This window comes from Ambystoma mexicanum, chromosome 2q (assembly GCF_040938575.1).
Source record: "Ambystoma mexicanum isolate Mex_15411 chromosome 2q, UKY_AmexF1_1, whole genome shotgun sequence".
Taxonomy (NCBI): domain Eukaryota; kingdom Metazoa; phylum Chordata; class Amphibia; order Caudata; family Ambystomatidae; genus Ambystoma; species Ambystoma mexicanum.
Genome location: NC_090924.1, coordinates 199,884,839 through 199,903,825, shown reverse-complemented (window position 1 = coordinate 199,903,825; position 18,987 = coordinate 199,884,839).

Here is an 18,987-nt window from a genome sequence, read left to right as displayed (position 1 = left end):
ATCAGCCAATAAGGTTTGCTGTGCATAGTTTGAAGAGAATGAGAAGTCTGTTCACCATAGCAATATTTTAGTATATTGGAACGGAATGACAACGGTATACAGGCAGTGTTAGAAACATCTATATGTTTACAAACACCAACACGGGTATGACATTGCGTGTCATGCACATGTGATGTCATCCAAGTAATATAAATATTGACACAAAATGTCCGCGAGACGGAGCACGCGGCTTACCAGATGTAGGATGATCAATCCTGACAGGACATCGAACACTGAATATCATGTAATAATGGTAAGCATAGCGCCTATAATTGATATTTACTTATATTTCAAATTAGCAATATCTAGTGAACATGTGAGCATAATTACAACTTTGGGCTCATTACTTGTATCTACAGCTGTAAAATATTATGAAGAAGTCAGCCAAACAACCTTTCTATAATTGCCCTGGTTGAATGCCAACCAGGATTTATTGGTGAGTGATATGCACCCATTAAATTTGGGTATGGAAATAGAAGCTGCAGCACATACATTAATAAAGGTGTAGAGAGGCAGATGTACATGTCATCTCTAGTTCCTGCACCCTCACCTCTGTCATACTGCAACAGCAGGAAGAGAGCACTATGTGTGACACCAGGTTTCATCCCAATACCGCATCGAAGATATGAGAGACGTTATGCACTCAGACAACCATATCAAATGTACCCTCGCATTGACATGGTGGAAGGATGTCTTCATGCACCATTAGACAGCAAAGACCTGTAATTGAAATCTGACGAGAGCAGTGACATCATGAAGAAAAGACACAAAGACGTACTGAAACAATATGCAAATACTGAAAGAATAAAGATGTAACTGAAGTAATTAGAGAAACATGTAATCGAATATGAAGAAATCATGAGCACCAAAGATATAAGTGAAAGATAGGAAATGTGTACATACGCAGAAACACAAGGTAGATGAGACATATAGAAGCTTTCTGCAGAAGAAAATATAACGTGACTAAAGTGGCCATGATGAAAAAATGGACGTCGGACTCGTGTTGAAACCAATCAAGCTACCTCAGAGACAGACCAGGGCTGTAGAGACGGTGGAAAATAGCTTTGTGCGAGGAACAAAGAATATCTATTGGCCTGGGATCAGAAATGCCACATCAAGGAATAATTGCAAGGCACAAAGGGAATCAAGAGGATACGCCATGCACGTAAGACATATTTCTCTTATATTAGGCACAGAAGAAACATCTGCGAACGCCAGTATTGGACAATCATGGACGCAGAAAGCCTATGGAGGGTAGAACAACCAAGTCTCCAGAGGCCATGATGAGTAATAACACCCAGCCTAATTAAATTAAATAGCACTAAATAAGCACTAAATAAAAGGTTGAAATTGACAAAAATGTGGCCTCCTCACGCGTTATCCAGAACATGTAAAAAAGGCCTACTCATTAAGCTCCAGACAAAAATAATGGTGTACCTACACTTCCTTAAAAGTCCCAGAGCATAGAACAGTATGCAAGGTCAGCTATGAAAGAAAATGCCTTGGCTTAGGGCCTGACCGATGAGAGATGGTGGGCTAATTGGGCGAATGGGTAGTAGTTTGACGTTGTTCTCTGCACCTGAGTTTCATTTTGCTTATTTGCTGCCAACGATCCGAAAATCGCAGGTTGGGAGAGAATGCCAACCATTCATAAGTGTCTGTGTAGCAGTGTGCTATACATTGTTGCAGAAGCTAATCCGCTGTTGTTTTTCTGCTATAATCTGTATTATACGTATTTAGAGGAGGTTCAAGGCAAGTATACCAGATAAGGGGCATCCGATTATGATACTAACACTTATATAAACTATGGGTACATATATCTTCCCTTAGCCAATCCCTCCCTTTCATAGGTTTTACAGTTGTCCACATCGGATAATGTCATATTGTATGCATACTGAGGTATAAAGCCTCTGTATAATCAGATTGTTAGTGTGAGTGTGTGGACTACAAATCGTTGTTCGCCAGATTGGCATACTTTATTGAGCTAATAATAAAGTAGTATTTTGCCATATTCTTTGGGTCTGTCCTGTTATTTGGGTCTGAGATCGTTATTGATAATTCCATCTGGCACTTGGAACGCTCCAGGTGCTACTGCACAAAGGGCATCACATTTATAAAATGTTAGCAATAGGAACATTGAAGACGATAAGCCAACCAGCACAAACCCCTCCCATCAGGAGGTGCTTTGATGATTTATTTGGGTGACTATGGTCCATCTTTAATAACCAACGGGAGAAATAGGATGCATGCTAACACCTTAATAGGTGAGCACATATCACTGAATCTACTAATATTGAATGAGGTTTGATTAGGTCAACCCACTTAATCTGCAAAAGTAGTGGCATCACTCACTTGGACGTGTGGGTGTGTGGCTGCTCTCACAATATTAGTTAGTAGGGAGTTTTTTAGTTATAACACGAGTAAATAGAGACACTGGGTCTCATTCCGAGGTCGGCGGTAACCCGCCTCTGCCACCAGCGGGTTGCCGCAGACCCAGAAATACTGAATATGCTGCCTGACTGCCCGGTACCACCGGGACATTACAAGTCCCGGCACAGTGGGAAGTCAGGTGGCAGATTTGGTAACTCCACATTCCCATGGTGTCCCACAGGACTCCATGGGAGTGGCGAGACGGAAGCACTGACACTGTTGCTAACGGTGCCGTTGCTTCCGTGACGACTCTGCCTACCGTGGCCGATGCGCCCTGCAGGGTCAGAACTGCCGGGCGCTACAGCCACTGCAGGCACACTTGTTGTGTGGTGGTCCGGAAACAAGGTTGCTGGTAAGCTTACCACCACCCTTGTTTCTGGACTGCCACACTCGGAATGAGGGTTCTATGTTATTTTGCCGCGGTATTTTTCATTGCGGGTTTTTTCATCACCGTTTTATTTTCTAAAAACTCATCGTTTTTTTTTCTGTTTTTTTTGGGGGGGGGGGGGTTACCCGCCCAAGCCCCCCCTTTTTTATTTTTTTTATTCCCTTACACCCACAACCATATATTTAATTTTTTAACCCCCCCCAAAAAAAACGATGAGTTTTTTTTCGAAATAAAAACGGCGATGAAAAAACACCCGATGAAAAATACCGCGGTGAAATGACATTGAGATTGCAATGTGATACAGGGCAATGGGCGTGATGTGACATGTACATGGTGAGTACTGAGATCAATCTGTAATAAGGTGCTTTATACTAATACTGAGTTTTGACATTATTCTGTAATGAGGTGCTGTATACTAATCATGTTTTCATATTTGTTTATTTTTTATTTTTTACTTTATTTTGTGATTTCTGACTAAACCCCTCCAAACCCCATCTCCTGCCCTCTCAATCTGTTTCTCTCCATATATACTTTTTCTTGCAGTAACAACCATAAAATGTAGTGCTCATGATATGGAATGTATGCTCATTGATCACTGTTAAGAATGTATTTGCCCATGTCTAATCCTTGATAAGGACCGGCTACATCAAACCACGTGTCGGCTAGGGCACAACTTTTTGATTATAACATGTATAATGCTGGGTTCTGATCTGAAAGGACCAAAAGTCCAATCTGTACATTAAAGTACATTTAATGATTCTATGGACAAGCGCAATTATTACTGGTGTACACAATTCAATGTATGTTTAATTAGTGATAGGCAGTGGCAGAGCCTAAGCACACCAGTTGCTGCAGCTATCCAACAAAACCTGTTCTCGATAATACATTATAATTTTACCACAACCCAAGCACACTCATATTCCTGCATAGCCCACTGGACAGTACTAGTTTAATTAAAGTATATATACTTTTATAGAACCTTGATTGGGCAGTCCATTCATTTTGGACTGTTTTACTTTGCTGTTTTTGTCAGCACTGGATCACATTCACGCCCCTGTTAAGAACCTAGCCTTCACTCGACCCACATTACCACAAAAGGCAAAGGAGATATATTTACTCAACTGTGCCTGTTTTACCTTTATGATTGTGTTGGCTCTTGGTTTGCAGAAGTGTGAGGGATGAGTGGGCATTTTAGCCCCTACACATCCGTGTACTACTGCGGGCCAGAAATCAATTTGTCACACCACCGCAGCAGTCTCAGAGACCCTACGCTTTTCCTATAAATGAGGCCTACTGTTCCCCACCAGATCCAGACCATAGTCTACTGGACCAAAAAAAAATGAGCGACGGAAAGATAAGAGGATGAGAAAGTGGAAGATAGTTGTTACAAACAGTGTGAGGGAGGGATGCAGCCATGTCCAAATGTTTTAGGATATCATGGGTGCTTGTCAGTCCCGTTAGCTGGGCCATGGTTCTGCTAAAGGGAGGAGGCGGAAATCTAAGCTGTTAAATTTACTCTACACCCGAGTGAGGCACATGACCACCTGCTGCCCCCTTCCACGGATAAGATAACTGCAGCCGAGGTAGAGAAGAGGAGAAACAACTGGATTATGTAGCTAGCTTCCAGAAGAGCCCAACCTCAAGCCAAAAAGTAACCAGCCTCCTGCCCCACAGTAAACATCCATATAAAGCACCAAGCAGACCTCAAGAACTTCCGGGCAGCTTGGCCCAGGGCACTGCTCCTAGATGAGCACAGTTCAAAGACTGACTTCATTGAAGAGTTCCTGTAGCTCTGCTCCACTTTCATGATTGAAGAACCTGACAATTTGAAAACAGTGCAGTGAGTAGGAAGGTATTTAATCAAATTTCTCCTGTACATTGTTTCAACATACCCCTTCGAACACTGATAGCAAGGGGTCAGAGAAGGCCTCAAATCCTTAATGCGTGACCGCTCCTGCGCCAAAGATCTACTCACCTCTTTCTCTAGGTGCCAGGATGTTCATGTGGACCTCTGGCCTTTGGGTAGAATGTATTGATATTTTCCAACTTTTTCACTTTCTCCCTCCTAACACACCTAACAATTATGATGTGGTATATTCATTGGCTCGGGAGGATAGCTCAGGAGCAATGTGCTCGCCTTGGCAGCAAGAGGACGCAGAGAAACACAGGTTCGGTCGCGCTTGGAAACCTCTGGGTATTAAACGCGTTAATAACCGATTACGAATAGCCAAGTCTAGTAGAAACCGAGGGGAAAACATATCTCCCTCTTCCTTGTGCGAAAGACCCCCTTTAACGTGCCCAATTGTTGGCCGGTATGCTCCTGGTGCTGCCCTCATTTACAGGTACACAGTGGCGTGTCCAGACTCTTTTGACTGGGGTGCTCCAAGTGGGGCTTATACAGGGGTGGCATGAAGTAAAAGCGTGCACACACACACACGTCTGAATAGCATTAATCTCCACTAGATAGCCATATCTATTTTAATTACTAACATTAGTGTCTTACATTCCTATGTTTAAAGTTTTACTGATCATAGTTTAGGATAATGGGGTGGCACCTGGGGTGACCAATCAGATTCCTGGGGTAGCCTGTGCCACCGCAGGCCACTCCTTGGACACGTGGGCGCAGAATCATTGCAGCTTCCTGTGGGCCGCAATACGAGTATTCTTCAAGAATGTCATCCAAAGCCACAAGATTGCGGATTCCTTTTGATGTTTCCAAACGAGAGGTTGTTTGTGTTTGCTGTCATGAAGTGCCTCTAGCAGAGCACCTCGGTTAGAAAGTCATAGTTTGGGAAAGAAATGCAAATTCAGATGCTGATTATACCTGAAAGTAACTTTCAAATGGAACAGCAAAGGGCCGGAAACCATCTTGTCGTTTTTGCCTGTTCGCTCATTGTGGAGTCAGCTGCGGGGCCTGCGCACTTTTAAATTTCACGAGAAATACGAGCTGTGCTCGTGCCAACGCTCACTGCCCACAGCCCACTGCAGAAGCTTTCAATGCAAGCAAGCCAATGAGATCGTGAACCGATAATGAAATGCTGCAATTACACAAATAAATCCATCCCTTCCCAAACTCAGGCTGCATTTCAGAGGAAAATAATACCAGAACCCTCCCTGAATAACAAACACAGGTATCAGTTTCAGCAGCCGAGTTGCGGCGTTTAATTTACTGTTTTCCGGCAGCCTGTTTGTTTGTGCTCACTTCAGTCATCTAAATCACCTTTACATTAATTACTGTTCTGCATTTGTTATTTTATTTTATTTTTGAAGAGCACACTCTCACCCACTTCTTGGACAATATTTCAACAAAATTTGCCCAGAGTGATGCCCCTCTTCTGGGGCTACGCAGATACAGACGCTTAACTGCTGAACCCATATGCATGCATTAGTAATGGCCGAACCCCGAACCCTCACCCATAATGATAGGCTCACAACTTGTTTCAAGTGTTGGCAATAAAAAGGCCATAGGATTTTATTGTACAGATATGGGTTTTGACAATAACAATATCACATATCATGATGGTAACATACTTTTGGGCACCGGGTCCTGAGGTTACCCCCTCGGACCCGTGCCGCCTTCTTGTGTCCCACGACTTGTTGTGGGCACCGTACAGTGCCTTGTACTTCTTTTTGTTCTTCTCCCCTTTTGTAGGGTGGGTGGGTTCTGTGGTAAAGAAGCAAGAAGATTTGGAAGACACTGAGTAAACAGTGAACCTCCTGTTTGCTTGGGTCCCCGTTCAGGGTCCACAAACAGATTGTGCTTACTCTGAGTATGCTGCTCGCATTTATAGGACCCAGGGAGGCCCTGGGTCTTTGTTGTGTATGTGGTGGGGGCCGCTGTTGTCGCAGCCCCCGACCGGATAGCCGACTGTCTGACCCCCTGGTGGGGGCAGATCTTTGAACCTGGGCCCTGCCTGATGGTGGTTTCCTTGTGGCACTTTAGCACCTTGCTTTTTGGAGGAAGGGTGTGATGACTGTTCGCACCTTACCAAAATCCGTGGCTTTTGTGCTGCTGAGACTGCGTGTCTCCATAGCATGGGGGAGAGGAGAGGAGCAGGCGTGGGGGGGTTGGGGCTGCCCCTCTCCCAGCTGCCGATGGTAACAGCAGTTACCCTGCCTCGCTTGTGGGATGCCCATGCAGCATTGCCCAGAAGTGGGAGCCAACGCCGGGTGCCATGTCCATCAAGAAGAGCATGGCTTCTCATTGAGTGGCCCTTCAAATGTTATGGATTTCAAATCTTATGATCTCTAGTCAGCTTCGTGAGTGGTGAAAGATCATAGCAATTGTAGTCCATGGGAGCTGTAGTCCAAAACATCTGGAGACCCACACAATAATGAAAAACCATGATGAAGAGGTTGACCAATTATATTGTGAAATCAAGACACTTGCCAACAGGCATGGGTTGCAGCTGGCAGGGCTGGGACAGAATTAGTCACATCCCCAAGTTCTGAATGCCTGTGCATTTTCAGTCAATTGTGACCCAAAGGTAGAGCCAGACAATTTACCAATGCCTCCCTGGCATAGGAAAGCTATGAGGCAAATAGCCCACCAGCAGAGGTGTTGCTAGGTGTGGAAAAGGTCAGGGGCTAAGCGAATGTCGGGATTGGCGGGACTCAAGGATAGCTATAGCTTTTTGGTTGTAGACCCTGAGATTCTCTCCGGGGCTACAACCAAAAGACCAGGAGCTATAGCCCTCTCAGCCCCCCCTTAGCAACACCTCTGCACACCAGTACGCCCTTTGCCAACAAATAGGCCCTCACTGCGGACCTCATTCTGAATTTCATAGCAACAGTAAAGATCGGTGACATGAGTACCACCTCTTTTTACCGTCCATCTGATTATTTGTGTGGCGAAATTACGACTTGCAGTAATTACTGCCAAATTCTAGGTCATCTGAGCTACATCCAAGTGAGGAAGGAGACATTTCGATAGTCTCACTGAGGCGTATTAAAGCTTTTTTTCTGTACTGAAGGGAAATCCAAGCGCTTCCCTAAATTGCAGCAGAAATATTTTTTTGATGAGGACAATCAAAGAGGGTGAAAAGTGGTGAATTTGTAGGTCCATCTTCTAACCACTTTTGCCATTTATTCCACAACAGGAACCCTCCCAGATACATTTTATCACTCTTCACCTACCAAATATGATTGGACAACACCTCTTCAAAGCAATACCATCTTTCCCCAATTCTTCCATTTTCATTGGTCAGGCTTATCTTCATTATTATCTTCAGTTCATATTTTAAAACACGCCTCTTCTTGGGATTGGTTTACAATGAATCAGAACATAGTGGTTAGGGCTCTCTTGCAAAATGCATGTTTACTTCTAAACAGGTTTCCAGACAAAGAAGGCAGGTAAATGAGAAGTTCCAACCTTTTGCGGTCAGCACCTCCAGAAATAGCTTTGAGTTTATGGTCTGATAAGTCTCGTAGGGAGTAGATATAATAATCTCCTGAATTTTGAGAGCGTGACCAAAAGAGTTTTTTGTTTATTTCCGGTCAGTAGTAAAACACGGGATAAGCTAAATGCCTAAGGCTATTTAGGAGTTTAAATTTGTGCGATAAAGTGGGAGCCTTGTAGATTGGAAAGGTTGCAAGAGAACAGATGTTATCTTGCCCTTAGTATTAAAATCATTAAAGGAGATTAGTCATTTGTTTGGTTAAATATTTTTCCAGGTCAACAAAGGTTGTATGTAGCAGCACAAACTTAGAAGGTCTTTTAAAGGCACCAGAAGTCGGTGGAATGGAGATCACCATCTATAGTTCAAGGGAAATAATGGTTAAGCAGACCTTCCTCTATTTGGTAAAATAAGTCAGGGATACCATTTGCAATCATACTCAAAGATTAAAGGTTTTGGGCCAGTTATTGCTAGCAATGAATTATGTTTTCAATAGTAATGTTTAAACTATGCACCAACGTCAAGACCTACTACAACCAATCCCAAGAAGAGGTGTGTTTTAAAATATGTACTGAATATAATAATGAAGATAAGCCTGACCAATGAAAATGGAAGAATTGGGGAAAGATGGTATTTCTTTGGAGAGGTGTTGCCCAATCCTATTTGGTAGATGAAGAGTGATAAAATGTATCTGGGAGGGTTTTTTGTTGCAAAAAAGTTTATAAACTGCCAACTTATGTTGTATTGTTGAGACTTGCGTTAGGTTGGTCCTGCAACAACATTTATCTGCTCCCCTGAGCTTTTTGTACAATAAACTTGCTTTATGTACAACTGTGTACTCACTTCTTAAGTGGTGGGCCTGTTTTTAGTTAATGTTATTAAAGGTCTACCTCCACATTTGGTGACCCAAGGTAGGAGCTCAGGCGTTCCGAGATGTTGGGGGTCTTCTGTCCACACCTCTCAGCTGTGGCACTTCATATCGGGGACCAGTCTTCCGTGCACAGTGAAAAAGAGGTCTGCGGATGCCATATTGGTTAAAGGTCTGTCTGCTCCCTGGAGACGTGGTGCCACGGCCTAGCAGTGCAGAACGAATCGATAAAGCACCACATCGGAGTGCCTCATGTTCATGTGAGTACACAGTTGGGGGTGTAAAGTCACAAGGGAAATAGGGTTGGAAAAAGGGTTGTTTAGTTGACCTAAGGGGTTTTATTTTGGGTTGTTTGGGGGGTTTCTTTTTTTGGGGGTTAAGGGTAGACTTGGAGTGTGGGTGTGAGGTTAGTTGAGGTTGCGAGGTTTGAATAAGTGGATGTTTTTCAATAGAGTGATTGAACTGTTTTGTATCATATGCCCTTTGTATATATGTTTTACTTTGTTATTTTAGAGGTGTGAGGGGGTATCTTACCCCACACACCCAGTGTGAGGCTTGCCCTGATACTCTTTAGTTTGCTTGTCTGGTTGGCTGGAGCCATCACTTGAAGGGGAGTGGTATCTAAAGGTACGTCCAACTGTAGATACCTTTCTGAAGTAGGTCTTAACATTCTTTTGTATTTGCCGTGCGGGCTGAGCCACCCACCTCGATTTTCTTGGTTAGTCGAAGTAGTGAAGGGGAAACTTCCTGTAGTAAGAAAAAGATGGTTTTATAGTACAGAAGGCCATACTATTAAAAGAAGAGAGAGTGAGAGCATCGGTGCTGTAGTGGAAAGCATTGTGGCTCTCCTATGCTCGAGTGGTGGGGATATCTTGGAAATATTGGCCGGCAAGTGTTCTTGATAAAATGCTGTCTTCTGTGTATGAGTCAAAAGTAGAATTGGAGTAAAAATTGAAGTGAAGTAATTGTGGTATAGGCGATTACAGTGAATGAGTGTGAAGGGCGACTAAGGAATTGGGAAAGGGTAAAAGGGGAGCTCTTGGGTGAAAAGGTTTTCGTTGCGCATGTTTGGCTTAGTATCAGATTTTTTGTGAAACTATTTTTTGATAACTTGGATTGGAGTATGTAGACTCTGTAGAATCTTTTTTGCCATGTGTTGCCTGGCTATAAGTTGAACATTTTAAAATATCATAGGGATTGGTTGGGGGAGAGTAAGGGGAAAATTATACATTCTTGGCCTTCTGAGGGATGCTATGATGCAGGGATATTGGAGAATCTGCATACTTTTGTTTTTTTTAACTACAAAGCACACAGGTTTCAAGTTAGAAAAGTGCTTAAACATCTTTGAATTATGGAGGATGTATGAAAAAAGTGGGAAGGGCCATAATGTTGAAATTGTGGGGGGGAGGGCTGAAAGAAAGGGGGGTGCAGGAATTTCTTCTGCATCACCCTGATCTGGGTGCTATTTTTTGTCTCCCGCAGAGGGGTACACAGGCCCTGAGTTTGTACCAACTTTTTCCCCAGCAGCTACTCCAGTGCTTGCAAGACGGACACAGGTAACCCCCTCCATCAGCTACAATTCCTAAGAACTGGGCTTCAGACAAAAGTGGAAGGGTAACTCCTACAATGGTTACAGCTGAAGATAGGTTGGAAATAGAGAGCAGGAAGCGGATAATTCCCCCAACTGCTAGTTAGCAGATAGATTAAGGGTGGAGGAGCAAGAAAGAGTGAGACCTACAGTTACAAGAGCAGAGGAAGGGCTGGAAATGAGAAAGAAATAGGAGGTTAGGCCTCTTGCTGTGAGGATAGAGTAGAGATTGCGAAGAGTAGTAGATGTGCAGGAACAGGAAAAAATGAAGGAAGCTCTGTGGTTAGTGGAGGAAGAGGTAATGCTGTTACGGTGGCAGAGAGATGAAGAGCGAGAGCAAGTGAGAAGACAGGTTAGGGATTTAGAAGAAGGAAGGTGGAGACATGGGCAGGTTCTTGTTAGATTGGATAACTTGGTTATCAGAACGATTGAGGTGAACATGGAGAAGAGGAATGCTGCCAGGGGTAAAGAGGCGCACCCTATGGTAGTGCCGATTATGCTTCTGTGCCTGTAGAAGGGTTACGGGATGTAGCTGCTGGAGTAGATGATGAAGGAGAGGAATGGGATGTCGAGCAAGTAGAGCAGGGTGTAGGCACCCTACCTCCCGCTCCAGTAGCAGCACTAGAAAGCACGCCATGGAACCAAAGGATGGCTGCACTATGTGGTAGGGAAGAGATGGAGGAAGCCCCAGTAAATGCAGCTAAACTCAGTTTCTGTTGCGCCAGAAGGGTCTGGTAAGGGAGTATTATGTCCTGTGGTCACACATGAACCAGAGTAACTTAATAAAGACACTCACTTTGCTCTCTGCAGGGGCGGGGAAGTGGATTTATGCATTGGAGAAACATACTGCCAGTGTCTGTTGGCCATAGGGGACATGAAGAGCTTATTCACGGCCCTAATGTGGGCCCAGTCAGACGAGCTTTAGAAAGGATCGGGGTAACCGGGAGTTCAGTTATATACAGATACCCATGATGGGGCCGCTTTTAATAATCTGAAGGGCACTGCTATATGGGGCCTTGTGGATTATGTACCCCAATAGGCATGATATCGATTTGATTTTAGCTAAGACGATGACACACACATCCAGTTAATTCAGGAGATGTGGAGGGCAGAAACGGAAGAAGCATGGGACAAGAATGTTGCAGTTTTTTTACCACATGCTGAAGAAGAGACTTCTGAAAGAAGTCCACCATGATTTAGATAAAGTAGTAGGAATGGAGGCCAAGAGTTGGCTAGAAATTCAGGCCCACATTGTGCATTTCTGAAAGAGAAGTCAGGAAAAAGAGAGGGAGAATGAAGAGCAGGGACATAGAACAGAGGCTAAGCTTGTTCAAAAGAAATTGGCAAAGATTTTTTTGGAAGGGGCTGTATTTCCAAATTCTATGGAGGGACTGCAGGGACAAACAGGACAACAGGGACACAGTGAACGGGTATGACGCAGGGTTGGCTGGACAGGTATGTGCTCGGTTCAAGGCCAATGAGAGGGTTTCTGAGGGGCGAAGGAGGATTTCCACGCGGAAGTGGGTCATTTGGCGGGTTTGCAGGAATGCGTCCCCTGTTTAATGGGCCAACAGGAAATAATTATGGAGGATTTTATGGGATTCAGTGTTGGTCATGTGGAAGGTTGGGGCATGTGTCACAGGATTATCGTGAACGGCCATAGTACTTTAACATGGGAGCTCAAAAGATGCAGGCCCCGACCCTGTCATATGTCCTGGGTCCTGTGCAATTGCTGCAGACACAGGTTGAACAGAGCCCAGCAACTGGGGCTGCACAGACCTTTGGAATCCCACCACCATACCATCACAAGCATCAGTGTCGATATGGGACAAAAATCCTTTAGCCAAAGGAACAGTTGTTCACTATACTGGAGCAAGTGTTTTCAGGGGAAATCCTTTTTCTCTCCTAGGTTCTAATATGTACTAGACGTAGGACAGCACACAGGGATCTCTGTTGTGTCCGGTCCTATCCAATACTACTAAATCGGAAGAGGAACTCTGGATAGGTGTGCAGGTACGTGACCAAATGTTTTCATTCATGGTTGACATAGGAGCTACCAGGTTTTGTATTAAGGAGGGTGAGTTCCACTTGTCAGGCAAAACAGTGGACACAGAGATTCTCTGGGGCCATCCTGTTGGTTCCTTATACTGAAGATCTTTGTATCAAGGTGAGTAATCAAAATGTATCAGCTACTTTGTTGTATTGTATGGGTACCCCAGCAAATCTTTTGGGAAGGGACATCCTGAGCAGGTTGCGGATATCGAAGGTATTGCATGCTCAACCCCGGGGTTGTATCTGTTAAGGGAAGCTACACATTTTTCAGACCTATTATAGCGACAGTATGATTACGGGGTTTCCCGTGCATGCAGCATTGTTTCTTTATGGGTTGATGGTTTTGCTGAATTGGGTCCAGGGGATCAGAAATCATACATAGCGGGTACCAATTGAGTTTTTATTTCGGCCTGATGTGCCGCAGGGAGGAAGGAAATGCCAGAACAGAGAGTTCAAAATACACCTCCGCCAGTCACAGTGAAAACAACAATATTGTTCATGATTGCACCACGTATGAGGAAGAAGAAGAGAGGGTAAATGTGAAAGCTGATGCCCTGGAAGAGGGTGAGGTGATTTTTGTTGATGGGTCTTTGACCATCAACCGAGAGATGGGAGAGAGGCATACAGGCGCAGCTGCCGTGGGTCTGGTCGATGGGGAGTACCGGGTCGGACTGAAGAAATGGTTGCATTCTCATTACTCTGCACAAGCGGCATAACTGGCAGTACTGATAAAAGGCGCTAGAAATGTGTAAGGGGAAAGATGCTCACAGTTTATTCTGATACTGCGCACGTCACTTGCATCGTCCTTTCTGGGTTCTCAAGATGGCAGAGAAGAGGATTTAGCAGGTCTGACAGGTCCCCTGTCAAGCATGCTGCACTGCTAACCCAGCTGATTGAAGTGTAAGCCTTGCCAGTAGAGATAAGTCTAGCTAAGTGCACTGCCCACACTAATAAGGAAGCATCATATTTTCCTTCACAGATTCCCAGGAAAGGAATACTGTGTCCCAACAAGTACAGTTTCCAGCCCCATACACTGCAGTTCCCGTACTCCAAATAATAGACCCACAGATTTGCTTTGGAGACAGGACGTGACGCGTAGGTAGTAATGCCTGTAGAGCTGCTTCTTTTGGCCCTAGAGCAACTACATTACCCATCACATACTTCGCGGTGACAAATCACAGCAGAGCTCCAGGAGGGTTGGTTTAACCCTAATTTACAAGAACAGGTAAGTCGATTAGTTGTGAATTGTTTAGTGTGCGAGTAGTTCAATCTCAAAAATACCATGAGGTCAGTGAGAGGGGTCTTACCCAGGCCCTCAGATCCATTCAAGGAGCTCCATATCGATTTTGCGGTCATGATAATGAGGTACAATAACTTCAAATATTTTATTGTCCTGGCTTGTCCATTCTCCAAGTGGTTTGAGGTTGGTCTCTGTGTATGGAAAGTGTTAAGATTATATCTTCACTGGTTGTGTCTTCTCACCAATAGACAACAGAAGAAAGCGGCGAGACTACCGACGATCAACACAAGATATGGTATTGTACAAAAATGTCATTTGTGCACCCGCAATCACTGCGACTTTGGAGGCGCAGAAAATGAGGGTGACATTTACTTCGCCCAAGCAGAGCGGGGTTTCTACCTGGGTGCAGTAATGGGGTCAGAGGTTGTGGGAATGTCCCCCGCTTACCATTTCGGAAAGCTGGGTACACATGCAAGAAAAAAAAAAGAAGAAAAAGCAACCTGCGTCGTCAGCTCCAACCCACGTTAGTGGGAGGAGCTGACACCGCAGGGATTGCAAAGTGTGTGCGGCACACTTCTGCAGGTGCCGCCCTAAAGGTAAGTTGAGTGGGGGAGGTTGGGAGGGGTAATGCAGGCCAGCGGAAGCGGACAGAGTGATCCATATGATCACTGCGCCATGCCGTAACTGGCGTCTGCATTTTCGGCGTTGCAGTTGCGGGTGGGGCAGTGATCACATAGATCCCAAGATACAGCTTCTCCCCTCAGGCAGAGCCTACATCCGCATCTTTGAGCGTTGCTGGAACAAGCAGCATTTCCATGGGCCACAAACAGTAGTCTACGCAACTCCGACTGCCGTGAAGGTGGAGGGGAATAAGAGTTGGATCTACCTAAAACACACTCGAAGGGACACCGACAGCCCTCCACCTGCACGGGAGAAAGAGCAGGCATAGCGGTTAAGTACGCCCTAGCGATTCACCATTCATTTCAGTCTCAGGGAGGTCCGGGGGAGATCTGTAGTTTAAATAATTTTTGTATAAGAAAAGGAATGTTTATGATTGTAAATTGTGTAACAATTAATTTCTTTTGTTTTATTTGGTCCTTGGGTCATCATGACGGAAGATGACAAATGAAAACCAATTAGAATTGCCTAATATCATGAAGCATGAGGAGAAAAAGGTTAAGAAAACAAAATATTAACAATGATTTTTTCGATAATGATGATGATGAAAAGTTAAATCTCATAATGGATACACACGGTTTCACAGCTGACAACGTATGGTGCAGCCATATGAGGAAGGTGGGGAGAGAGATATCCGTAGGATATTCGTACATCTGCTCTCGTTCCCCATGCTTCTGGCTTTCCTAGGGTGTTTATTCCAAATGGGATGGAGATAGCAGATGTGCTATGCTTAGTACAGGATTCAAGGGCAGTTTAAAGGGCAGTCAATTACATTATCTGTTATAGCCGGTGATGAGGACTGTTCAATGGCAGGCAGAACACAGGTGTCCTCAAAGAGAAGAATTGATTTTGGAAGGAGCTTTTAAAAAAAAAATCGATGGGAGCAAGGGGTGAAGAGTTGCAGAGCTGGAGGAATGAGTGGATTCTTGGAAGAAAGGGTGGAACAAATAAACAAAGAGTGTGGGACAGTATGGTAAAATCATTTGCAGCATCTGATGCAGAAACCTTTTTTCCTCCTTCATGGCACCTGGCGTGTAAGCTGCGGCAAATGCCAAATGGCTCCAGGTGACCAAGTATGAACTCTTGCTTTTCGGGAACACTTTCGAGTCAGTGTTTAGTGCCATCAAGGAAGAATTGCAGGCACTGAGGCTCATAAGTTTGAAAACCGGCAACATACTTGACAGCAATTGAGGGAGTAGTATGCTTGAAAATAGGGAGTACCTGGTGTACAGTTTTGCCTCCAAATGACACTGAGAATGGCACGCTCACCAGAACTATCGCTGCTCTGCATAAACTGAAAGAGGTCATGGAAACTGAGGCTGGGATCATCATCAACAACTCATGGATAGACTCTTTGTTTGCATGGGTACCTCCCTGGTTGATCCTTGGTGTGAAGATTTTGATGCCTATTTTTTGTCTTTTTACTTATTCTTTTTTGTTCCTGCCAGTTAGTTTTATGTTGTTGCTCTGCCCAACCGGTGCAGCTATGATGATCATAACTCTGTCCAAGACTAGAGCCACCACTACTTCATCCCATAAGAGTACTCAAACTGAAGCTGTTTTGTTTCCCGTGCCAAATTGGCATGCTTGTGTGGGGGGGGGGGGCGATTGCGGAAATGGTGGGGGGACGAGTCAGGTTGATTCATTGGAGGAGTATGCCAATATTGAGACCGGGGTGAGAGATGGTTGTAGAGATGTTCCCAAAGAAGATGATTATGATTTGTTAGTTTTAAAGTATTAACTAAAGGGGGGAATGTTGGAGTGATCAAAGAGGGTCTCTTCTATTATGAGGAATTCATGTTGCGAGTGCCATATTGATCACTGGGGGTACGGCAAATTGAGCACGGTTTACCTTTTGTTCAGAACCGATACAATATGAGCTTGCATGAGTGCTGAAAGATGAAGTATCAAGTCTACCAAATGTAAAAACATATATGTATCTTAGACATAAATGCATGGGAAATTCATTAATCTCAAATATAAGTGCCCTTTTACAATGAATCAGACATAGTGGTTAGAGCTCTCTTGCAAAATACACTTATACTTCTAAACAGGTTTTCAGACACAGACGGCAGGTAAATGAGTAATCCCAACCTTTTGCAGTCAGCGTCTGCAGAAATAGCCTTGAGTTTATGGCCTGATAAGTCTCGTAGGTAGTAGATATAATCTCCTGATGTTTGACAGAGTGGCCAAAAGAGTTTTTTTTTATTCTGGTCCGTAGTAAAACACGGGATAAGTTAAATGCCTACAGCTATTTAGGAGTTTCAACTTGTGCGATAAAGTGGGAGCATTGTAGATTGGAAAAGTTGCAAGCGAACATATGTTATCTTGCCCTCTGTATTAAAATCTTTAGAGGTGATTAGTCATTAGTTCGCATACATTTTTTTCCATGTCATCAGAAGTTGTATGTAGCCACACAAACTTAGAAGGTCTTTTGAAGGAGCCAGAGGTCTGTGGAATGGAAATGGCTCACTGTAGTTCAAGGGAAACAATGGTTAAGCAGACATTCCTCTATTTGCTAAAATAAGTCTGCAATACCATGTGCAATCATACTCAAAGATTAAAGGTTTTAGGCCAGTTATTGCTAGCAATGAATTATGTTTTCACTAGTAATGTTTAAGCTATGCACCAATGCCAGGACCTACTACAACCAATCCCAAGAAGAGGTGTGTTTTAAAATACGAACTGAAGATAATAATGAAGATAAGCCTGACCAATGAAAATGGAAGAATTGGAGAAAGATGAGATTTCTTTGGAAAGGTGTTGCCAATTATATGTGGTGGGTGGGTGGTAATAAAATGTATCTGGAAGTGTTTTTTGTTGAACTGCTTACTGATGTTGTATAGTTGAGACTTGGGTTCGGTTGGTCCTGCAAAACCATCTAGCCGCTCCCCATATCTTTTTGTACAATGAACTTGCTATATGTACAACAGTGTACTCGCTTCTTGAGTGGTGGGCCTGTTTATGGTTAAGGTGATTAAAGGTCCACCTCCACAGTTCCCCGGGCATTAGATAAGTGCAGGATTGGGGGCACACACGTGCTGTAGACGGTTACACAAGGAAGACGTGGTCTCACAGTACATATTCTATTTGTCCTAGATCGCTGCAGTTAGCACCTGTGACAGAACAGGTGTAGACATCTATGGAGCACACCAAGGACTTGACCAATTTAGGACTGCTATCTGTTCCTATGTACTCGCATCTTGCTTATGTTGCATATCTTTTTTGGCCCTGAGATACGCAGTCTGCATTTTGGCACTATTTTTGAGCCTGCTTATGGATGGAGTCAAACCCAACCAATTGCTGCTATGCTATCTTTGACTATGTAATATGACAGCTTGCTTAGAAGGATGTCTTGTCTAGCCCATTTCATTGCTGCTATGCTATGTTTATCTAAGTGTATGTGAGTTCTGTATCACATGAGCTACGCTATGCTTTATATGTTTATGTTAAACTGTGATATGACCTGATGACTCACAGTATGTTCAGGAGTGAGCCTATGTACGATTAATTTGTTCCCAGACCGACTGCTGGAGTGAGCAAGTCGGTACAAAAGTGAATGTTTGTTTCCCTTTGAATCCCCCATAACTATCCACTCACATTCCCTTATCCTCTTTCTGCTGTTCCTTGACTCCCCCTACCTATCCACAGCCTCTCCCTAATACTCTTCCCCCCAATGGCTGCCACTTGGTGACCTGTTGTGTTCGATTCAGGTACCCGTGCCAAACAAAGTGGGAGGGGCAGTGTCCCATTTGGCTTTTCTGGATAGTGAGTGGGATGGTTGTACACAACCTTCTCCTGTGCTGCGACAAAGGCCCTCTTATAGTTATGGCAGGATATCGGGTGCCTGAAGATTATACATCAGTCCAGATCTCAAATGGAGAAAGAGCTCCCAATATCAAGGACAATACCTCCTCTATTAATACATAATGATTCCTGTCTCTAGAAGTCTTAGCACCGGACAAATGAAATATTGGATTTTTTATCTACTTATTTGCTTGTAGGAGCACCAAAACAGCTCCTGTTGCTCCATTTATTTGGTCTGCACCCTCTGGCTCTACAGATGCTTTGGATTACTTCTCCAATCAGCCGTAGTCAATGGTGAGGGATTATGGAAGTCATAGTCAAAATAATCTGAAGGGACATTTGTTGCATAAAACTGCTCTATATGAATGACCTGTCGCCACAATTAAATGTCTGATGACTCAAAACATGGGTAGAAGTAAAAGCCCTCCTCGCGGCACTATATAAGCCTTTTCCACATGATCACATCATTGGAAGCCTTTAGGTAAAAACACTTCCATCAAA